We start from the raw sequence: 9793 nt of genomic DNA, 5'->3' as shown, positions 1-9793 counted from the left end.
CAACAAAAACTGCATCTCTCCCTTCTGTCTTCATTGTCTGCTACTGAGGTTTATGTTTGCCTGCAAATGCACTGAGCATTTCTTCTTCAAAGCTGTAGTAAGCTGACATTTTGGCAAAGCAATTTTTTTTTTTTGTATGGAGGAAAGAATTGGACGCCTTAGCAGCTTTTTGTAATATATAATCAAGGTGAGCTACAAACTTGAATTCTTCACGAACAGTGTCTACATTCTTCAGAGGGAGAAAGGCCCAACATCAGCCAGGGCTGTTTCTTGAATTCACATTTCAGTTTTCATTGTGATGCCAATTTAAGCTACCGCAAGAGCAAAAAGAGATCAGCAATGAAACTTGCCTGTACATGGTGTAAGTTCGTCTTAGAGATAAACCACCAGACTCACTGAACTATGAGTGTGACTTATCGAAAGTAATGATGTTGTGTAGCCTGTAGGTCTCCCCGCTGATTCTACATTAGTAATAGTATCTTTCCAGACTCAAATAGTATTTCAATTGATGCTGCTCTGAAACAGCTTTATGTGTGTAGCTACTATAAAAAGAAAGAAATTAACCTTAAAAATACATTTTGTAATAAATGTTAGAAGCTTCCTCCTGTCTGGTATTGTTAAAAATGTAGTCAGGAGACTTATATTGAAGGGCAAATAAGGACATCATTTAGGGGAGATAGAGAGGGGGAAAATCCCATTAATGAAACAATTTAATACAGCAACCTCAAAATTAAAACATCTATCATAATTTAGACTGCAAATAACACTGCAAATATTGATTTCAGTTTATGAATGCAGTAAGACAGTAGGAGAACAGAGTATCCTACTGCTAAAATAACACTTGTCAGGAAATTGAAGACACTTGGAATTTTGTTTGGCTTCATGATCCATGCACTATCATGCCATATTCCCTAAATACAGACAGAGTTAATTATAAATTGCAATGTGGCGTGTGCTACATGCATTGACTTTATGAGAGTAGCATATTCTGTTCACTTTAATCTGTAGCTCTTATTTTGTGAACATTTTCAAAGAACATTTAACATAACTTCTTATTTAGTTTCCTGCTATTTTACACTGTGGTACCATGCTGTCTATCATGCAATTATAAATGTTATGCACTTTGAAAGCCAGTACACGAGCTGAGTTGACAGCAACATGAGTATTGCCTGTAGAGTATAAGCCTACTGCTCATGTTCTCTGTAGCCAGTGTATGATAGTTGTGAATGGGTGGAAACTCCCTCTCCATCACTGCAAATGATCCATGCAAAGCACTGGTGACCTGATATCTTAGGACCAGCATTTCTTATCTTCCTCAATTTCAACTGAGGCCCATGAGAAAAGCTGGAGCCCAGAATTTCTGAAAATCAGAGTCTTCAAGCCCTATATCCTGCACTTGTTTCAGTCAGTATCCTCATGGATTTCAGTGGAAGGAGCACAGTCCTTTGAATTTAAAATTAGAAAGGCCTTTCTCAAGGCCCTGGCTGAGAGCAGTGGATCTATATTGTGTTTTATCACTTGGACACATGGATCTAGACGTATTAAGACAAAAAAAGAAAAAATCTGTATTCTTGACCCTTTCCCTCTTAGGTGATTGCTTACTGCTCATCAAGCTTAAAGTACCTAAATTGACAACATTCTACCAACTTATTTGGGGGGAAGGGGGGAGGTGGAACCTCTTTGTCTGTCAAAGGCCTTCTACCCTTGTTTGTGTTGATGTATGTCATGAGTGACTTCGCTGAAACCAGAGAGACAAGCTGATAGTAACAAAGGGTGAGGGAGTGTCACAGAGCAGAGAAGGCTAGCTAGCCTTCACACACTCTCACTTTAATGGTATACTTCTGTATGAAATTGCTTGTGACTTACATGGTTTCACTGCCCGGCCACGTCACAGGCAATGCCACTACAGTCACTGATCTTACAAAGGCAAGAAAGGTCCTAAGTCTATGCCTGCTTTATGCATCTACAACTGACTTCCATGAAAGATAAGCCAGACCCTATGGACAGACAGAAATCACTGGCCTACTGCTGTATTGCCTTATCAACTCTTTCTGCTGTGGAAGTCTAAGTATATACAGGCTTCCAGAAGAAATAATATCTATTGAGCAGCAAATATAAGTTATTTTGAAATGCTAGTCATAAAGCTGAGGAGAAAGTGAAGACTGTTAGGTCTTATTTCTGTAACATGATGTTTCATTATGATCAGGTGAATTTTTTTTTTCTTTTTTTTTTTTTTTTGCACCTGCACAGCCACACAGACTTCTGCAATTTCAGCTGAAGGGAGTGAAAATTCAATGTGCCCTTTTTTTCCTTTCAGAAAAGGTTAACAGTGTCTGCACTAATGAGAAAATGCTTCACATTCTCCCTGGAAGAAGCTTGGGAGAAGTGTTTGTCCCATGGGGGACTGAAACCCATTTTGCCTTTATCAATGTCCTGTGTGAATTTGTTCTGCTGCATGTTAGGGAGGGTTTTTTTTTTTGTTTTAATTCCTCTTGTACTGTTTCCATGAGCAGCTAGCATACTGGAGAAAATATATTGCATTCTAGGGTTCAGGGATTTGGATGGCACCATTGTGGTGTTTATAGACATGTGTGGACATGTTTTATATTTTTCATTCAGACACTCATGTTCGTTTTGGAGTATAATGGACCACAGCAAGCAAGCTCCTCATTTTGAGTTAGGTAAGCTGGGAGAGGGGGAAGCAGCTGGAAAAATAGGAAAGGATGCAATTTCATTATAGGATCTTCTTCTTGAATTAATTTAATCATTTAAATTGAATGGGTGTCAGATGAGGTGGTACTGAGTGTCTAGTCAACGGGAGCTTTCTCTGCACATTGGAGGTCTCGCATAATACTCAGATGTTTTTTTCAAAAACTGTGATTGAACAGTTTTCTGAGAAAGTACATTCTTCCTCACTTAAGAGACACAGAGCTAGTTAAAAGCCACTTTCTAGAAGACAGACAGAATAAACCCCCATAGTAACTGAAAACATTAGGAAGATATAGATGCAATATACATAAAATCCAGAGGAAGTGTCTATCTTTAATAAATCTTTCTTACAGTATTTGCAATTCAAATTTTATATTGGTGTGTGAGTGCTAGAGAGAGACCTAAAATGAAAATGACTGGAAAGTAACCATTTTTATTGCAAACCGAAAGAAATGTACAAGGTAATCAAACAGCATACACAATGAAAAGCAAATTAGATTCCTGAAAATCTTCCTGTTTTTAGTGACTCCCATGTGGCATTTGCAACACAAGCAAGCAAACTTGTTTATTTTATAAATAGCAGGCCAAATCCTTACATCCTCCCCATTCCCCTCATGCTACTCGAGCACCATAGGTGATGATAAATTGATTTAACAGCTGCTTTCTCAGCCAGCCTTCAAAGGGATGTCATCTCCCTTCAGCTACATCCAGTGTAGAGGGTGAGCTAGAGGAAGGAGGAGGGTTGGTCACAGACGGAATATAATTTACTGGTTTGAGCTGTGCAAGGGGCAAAATCAGGCACAGCCAGCTGCATGTGAAAGAGCATCATCTCTGGGCTGCTCTGAAAGGTTGAGGGGGAGCTGAAATATGGTGTAGGTGAAGAGGACAGAGATTGAGGCTGCCTGGCACATTAAGATATAATTATTTTCCTTTACAAAATATAAGATACTCTCACATTTTAAACATAATACCCAATTACATGTGAGATATATTAGAAATATTGCCAGAAAGCAGGACTTTACACCACAGTAGTGATATATATGCAAATTGATCACCCCAGACAGATTGCCTGGGAGCCACTTTAACTAATGGCTAGCATTTCTCACTATTCTTCAGCATTTCTGTTTTCTAAGTATTTTTGACTTTGTAACATCAAGGAACTTGGCAGTGACTCATGTAATCTGAATTCCCCCCCTGCCTCTCCCATCATTTCCCTGGGTGATCCTGAACAAGTTACTTCATTAATTTTAATTGGATGCTGTCAGGAGAAAAGGCTCGTAGGGCTGGGCTGCAAGTCTGCAGTCATTCAATCCTTGTTCAGGCAAACTCCTATTAATTCTAGTGGGAATTTTCTCTGTGTCAAGACTGCAAGATTTGCCACAACTGCATGTGCTTAAAAGGATGCAACAGTTGGATATAGTTTCTGGTCACGTGAAGGTTTATTAGAATCTGCTATTAATACTTATCTTCTTGTTTGCCACTTGAACAAATTCAAAAAGGCCCTTCCTCAGTCTTTACTGGCTGTTTCAATCACAGCAGGCATTGTCAAGTGAATCTGTGTTTCTGTTAGTGGCTCTGCCTAGTCCATTTAAACTCTGGGCAAGTCCTGGCCATGAAGGAAAAAGCACAAAATAATGTGTGATTTTTTTTTTCCTACCATTGTGCAGCAAAAATGAGCAAGTAGATACAGTTTCCCAGAAAAATCTTATCTTTGTGTTCCTATCTGTAACTGGGCTGTGAACAGCTCAAGAGAAGGTGGCCAGGCTAGCTTTAGTTGCAGGAGAGATTCAGCGAAATGTGATTCTTCAGCAGAGGAGACCAGGGACAGTTTAAATAATTCTTACAAGATTCTTAAGAATATTGCAAATAAATGGAATGTGGAAATACTAGATTAGAATGTGAGTGTGCTTGATTTACATAGCTTTGTAGAGTGAATATTGCTATTATAATTAAAGCAGTGACAGCTACTGATTAAACAATATCCTTTAAAATGCCAGAGTACTATAATAATATAAGAAGAGTCAGAAAAAATATTGGAACTGTGTAGAATAAGGAAAAAAAACTTAAAACAAATATTATTATTATATTCCACCTGGATTCTCCGCAATTCCTCTCACATTCATTTCTAGTCCTCAGGAGGTTGGGACAAGCTCTTGACATGCGGGAGGGGTGAGGAGGATGTATTTGTGAACATTCACCTTCAAAACTGACAAATAGCTCTGAAAATATTTATGACTTCTTTTTGTTTACTCATTTGTACATTTTTCTTTGCAAGTGTTTTTGCCCCATGAGAGTGTCCAGAATTCCAATGGGCATGACCAGTCACGCTGGTAGCATTCCCTGGCTGCCTTGAAAGGGCTTTAGTATGAAAGTCAACACAACAGGATTCAGAAACCCTGATATGTAAATGCCACCATGTGTTTGGGCAAGAAGCAACCACAATCACTGTCACTATGGCTGGCATTAAAGACCTCCAGCCCTCTAATTCTGCACATACTTTATACAGGGCCCTGAGATCCTTACAGTGAACTGGTTTCTGCTTCATCCCATCTGTTTCATCCTGTGTGTTCTTTGTTAAGCTGCTTCTTCCTCCTCCTTTCATTCTCCCTGTATTTCTACATCTCTTCCTTTTTCTTCTGCTACCCCTTCTCACCTGCTTCTCTTTTGACACTCTGAAACACCTACCTTTCCAACCTGTGTTCTCCACTAATCCCCAAAACTGACATTTTTCTCTTTCCCTGAGCCTCTCCTCTACCACAGACTGCCCCAAAGTCCAGATTTCTCTCCCTGTTTATGCACAGTGAGCAACTCAGCACAATGGACATTCTTGGTGAGTTAGGCAACTTGAGTGTGACTCAATGCTGACTGATATGCTTTCTGGCAAAATATAGTTGTGAGAAGGAAAAAGAAAAACTTCAGCCAAGATAAATCAAAATCTCCCAAAAAAAGCAGAATGCAAAACAGTCTTCTGTTTTTAGGAAAATTATGGAAATACAAGCTTAATATTATGACATCAAATGGCTTGTAATTACTACTTACAGACGGTTATGTTGTTTAATGTATTTCATTCTGAAAAAAAAATTTCACCAGCCATTGCTCATGGAACACCATAGATACGCAGATATCATTTAGCGAAGGACAGCAAAACCACAACATCTTACTAGGTTTGTGTTGAACAGAAAAGGATCTTTATTCTGGAAGTCTCACTTATAATCCCTTCCTGTAGGAAGACACACAGAGCAGTATTTATCTCGCTCAGACAGAAGTGGATGAGTTTCAACCTATGCTTCCAGAAAGAGCAGGAATTTCTAATGTACTCAGGTCATCTCTACTTGCTGTCTCCCTGGGTTCGGCTACCAGCCCATCAGTCAAAATGGTTTCTTCCCTATTCTGTTAGTGTTATATGGTGTCTTAATGTAGATGTGCCACCCATTTTTTTTTTTCCCTGTCAAAATAAACAGTGGCCCAAGAATGCACGGTTAAGGGACTGAAATACAAAGTAACCTATTTCTACTTCTTTCACTAACAAAAAGGTGTCTGGTATAAATAAGCAAGAAGAGAAGGAACAGCACGAAGCAAGGAAAATTGTATTGAAGTTGCCCTTCAAAGTGAAGATAACATTTTCTAATACATCTGTGACCCAGATCCTCAAGGATATGTAGCTGTTTTACTCTGATGCTTAAATAATTTTTAGGATATGGGCACTGATGATTCAGAAGAACATCTAAAGATGTATCCTCCAAACTGCCTGTGGTTTGTGAGCCCATTTTTGCAAAGGTTTGCAAACGAGAAAATATTGAAGAGAATATAATACAGTGCATAGCAGAGAAATTAAAATCCTGTATGATCTCGTAAGAATTTCTAGAAAATACTTGGACCCTGGTGAAAACAGTGGTGCAGTTTGGTACACTGGCTTTTCACGCATATTTCTGTGAATGGTTGAAGTAAGTTAAGTGTAGAAAGGAGGATACAGCAGTACAGTGAGGGAGAAACAGGCCATTACAGGGAAGCTGACCATCCCAGTTTCCATTTCAGGCAGTAGAAGGATTTTACAGTGGAGTTAAAAATTTCCTTTTCCAATCCATGAGCAAGAAATCCTAAACAGGAGGATGGAATACTGTTCTGGATGTAATCACTTATTAGTACGCAGGGGATTCTGATTATGAGCCATGCCCATTAATAGTAAACGCACATTTACCGTATGCAAATCCTAGCCCAAGGATGGCAATCTAAAGCCTGTGAGCATGGAGTATTGTGCAAGAGAAACCTACTTATGTGATAGTTTTATAGTTTATTTTATTTTTGTGTCTGCTCTGCACCAACAGATTCTGTGGAGATTGAATAGAAAGAAAAACATAAGCAACTCTGCAAAGTATGCTTCAGTCTCTGGGTTCAGCTCACATTAAAAACCCTTTCACCCAGCTTTTGCAGTTCATTACCAGACAGTAGAAAAATCCCTTTGCTGGCATGGCTCAATGTTGCAATGCATGTTTTTCATTCAAATACTTTCTTTTTTTTTTTTCTTTTTTTTTTTTCTGTGAATACTAACTTCAGAAAATATTTACAGTGAAGTGCTAAGACATAAATGATGTAAATCTTTATTATAGCATAAAGAGTAGGGAGATCCAATGTCCTGAGCTCTTCTGTTGAGCAGTATGTTTTGATACTTTCAATGTTTTAGGTTCTCTCTGTAATAACAAGGATTAATATGATGTGCCTACAAAGAGATTATGTGAATGAATTACACAGGAGATTAGGGGAAAATCTCGTTTTGTTCACCCATCAAAATAAAACCTTTTTTGACTGAAAGAAAAGTAACCTTCCTTTTCTCCCTCAGAGGACCAGACCCTTAAATGTCCTACAGCTATAAGAGGACTGAAAGAGACTGGTGAACCTGAAGCTAACCTATATTCCCAGCAAAATTCTAAACAATCTGTCCTGCAAAGGTCACTTATGCCAGCTAAGAAATATGAATGTGAGTCAGTCTCATGTGTCTCTCACGTGTACCACCCTCCAAACCCCATAAAGTGAGCATGCAGTGATGGAGCTAGCTGTAGAAGAGCTCCTGCTGCTTTATAGTAAGTAAAATACAACAATACAAATTCCTTCTCATTTGGAGAACCTTAAAATACTTTACAAACAATATGTCCCTCACTACATCTGGGAGACCAGATATTTGTGTGTTATGTTATGTTTTGGTTAGCTAAACTAGAACGTGTTTCACTTGTCAAGGGTACTCAGAAAAACAAAGGCCTGGAAAAAAACCCCGATTCCTGCAAATCTTGTGCTGTAACTACAAGAAAGCTCGCCCTATTTTCTATTCTCCCTGCTTTGGTTTAGTATTTCCCAGTAAAATATAGTCATTGCACATCTGTGCAGCTTTTCCCGTGTCAAGGATCTCAAACTCCTTTAAAAATTGTGAAAGATACAATTCAGCAATAAGAATCTCATCCCTTAAGTGTAGCCATATTTGGAATGAAATGTAGCCACTGTTCAACAATCCAACTCTGTGTAGTAATCTCTGACAGAAAGTGACAAACTGAAACTTGTGGAAAAACTATTAGCTGATATGCATTGTACAATAATTTAAACCGTAAATTGTGTAGAATATAAATCTTGTCCCAGCATTTGCTCTCTTTTCTCTTCACACATCCCATTTGTTTTGCATAACTCTACTTACATTGCAATTGTTCTTCCATCACTTTTTTCTCTTATTAAGGATTCCACATCCAAGTCCAAATACTGCATCTAGCTGCATCTCTTTTTACATAACCAGAGGGTTTGGCTGGACACTGTGGCCACAAAGATCTACTTGGGTTTTGTAGAGCCAAATCCTCTTTCTTTCTTTCCACTTCCTCCCTCCTGTCTCCATCAACACAAAGTTATACAGGCCCATCCAGCTCTGACTCTTTTGGCACTGGTAACTTCTCTGCCGAGCGCAGAATGATTCAGAAGGGTGGGCTGTCTTTGAAAAAATGGCGCCCTTACAGAAAAGTAGAAAGATACCTTTGCTTTTAATGTCAAACAGGAACGCTGCTCCAGCTCTCCACCCTCTGCTTTACAAGTCCATTGTAACACCATCTAAAAGCACAGATCTATTAACCTTTTGGGAACAATGGAAAGCCTACATTTTCTGCTAGGCAATCAGTAGAAAGTGAAAGAGCAAAATGTATCTAAAAGACAGAAGAGAGGAAGAGAGGCTGGGGATAGCCTCACTGAGCTATCAAGGGATAATCCACCCATTGTGTAATATTTCTATGACAAGTGTTAATGGGTTTTAAATGTCAGGTGTTGTGTCTACACAAAGAAGTAACCAATATTTTTTATTTGCTTACACAAAAATAGTTACCCTCTTGTCTTTCCCTTCTGAACAGCAGCTGGCTGGAGTGCATGTGAGTGGGAGCGTGGTGCTGCAGTCTGACTTGCCTGGCAATCAAATGGAGGAGAGACCATCCTGAATTCACAGTAGGCTACTCTGTGGGAGGAGGATTGAATGTCCTTCCCTCCTTGATAACAGGATTAATGCCAATCTCACACATTTGTGTGTGTTCTGAGGTGGATTTATTGGTACAAGCCCTTACCATGAGCTAGCGTGGCAGAGGCATCTGCACTTCGTAATGTTGTGACCCATTCTGCTTCCCTAGATGTGGGTTTGAAAGTGAACATGTATTATTTGTGTACATGTGCCTGTGTGTATGTGTAAATCACACAGCGAGATGTCCTTGCACTACTATCATTAACTATTGTTTTACCTCTGTTATTTTATTTTTTTTTTCTTTTTGGAAACCCCAGCTAATTAAAACAATAACAAAATGCTTATACTGTAGCTAGTCCTTTCCAAAGTCACGGCTCCAGCAATGTCTACAGAAGTATCTGCCGGTGTTCTTGGTTCTCATCCACGTTTTAAATATCAGTTTCTTTTTGCAAATGAAACATACATATGTATATACACACACACATACACACACAGCCTGGACAGCAACAGTAAGGCCTGTCCCTGAGTCATTTCCTTGACATTTAGTTCTGAAAACCACCTTTGGCAATCTTTCCAGACCATATGGTAGCCAGAGCCATGTCCAAACCA

This window comes from Chlamydotis macqueenii, chromosome 1 (genome assembly GCF_036417535.1).
Source record: "Chlamydotis macqueenii isolate bChlMac1 chromosome 1, bChlMac1.mat, whole genome shotgun sequence".
Classification (NCBI taxonomy): domain Eukaryota; kingdom Metazoa; phylum Chordata; class Aves; order Otidiformes; family Otididae; genus Chlamydotis; species Chlamydotis macqueenii.
This window is presented reverse-complemented; position numbering follows the sequence as displayed.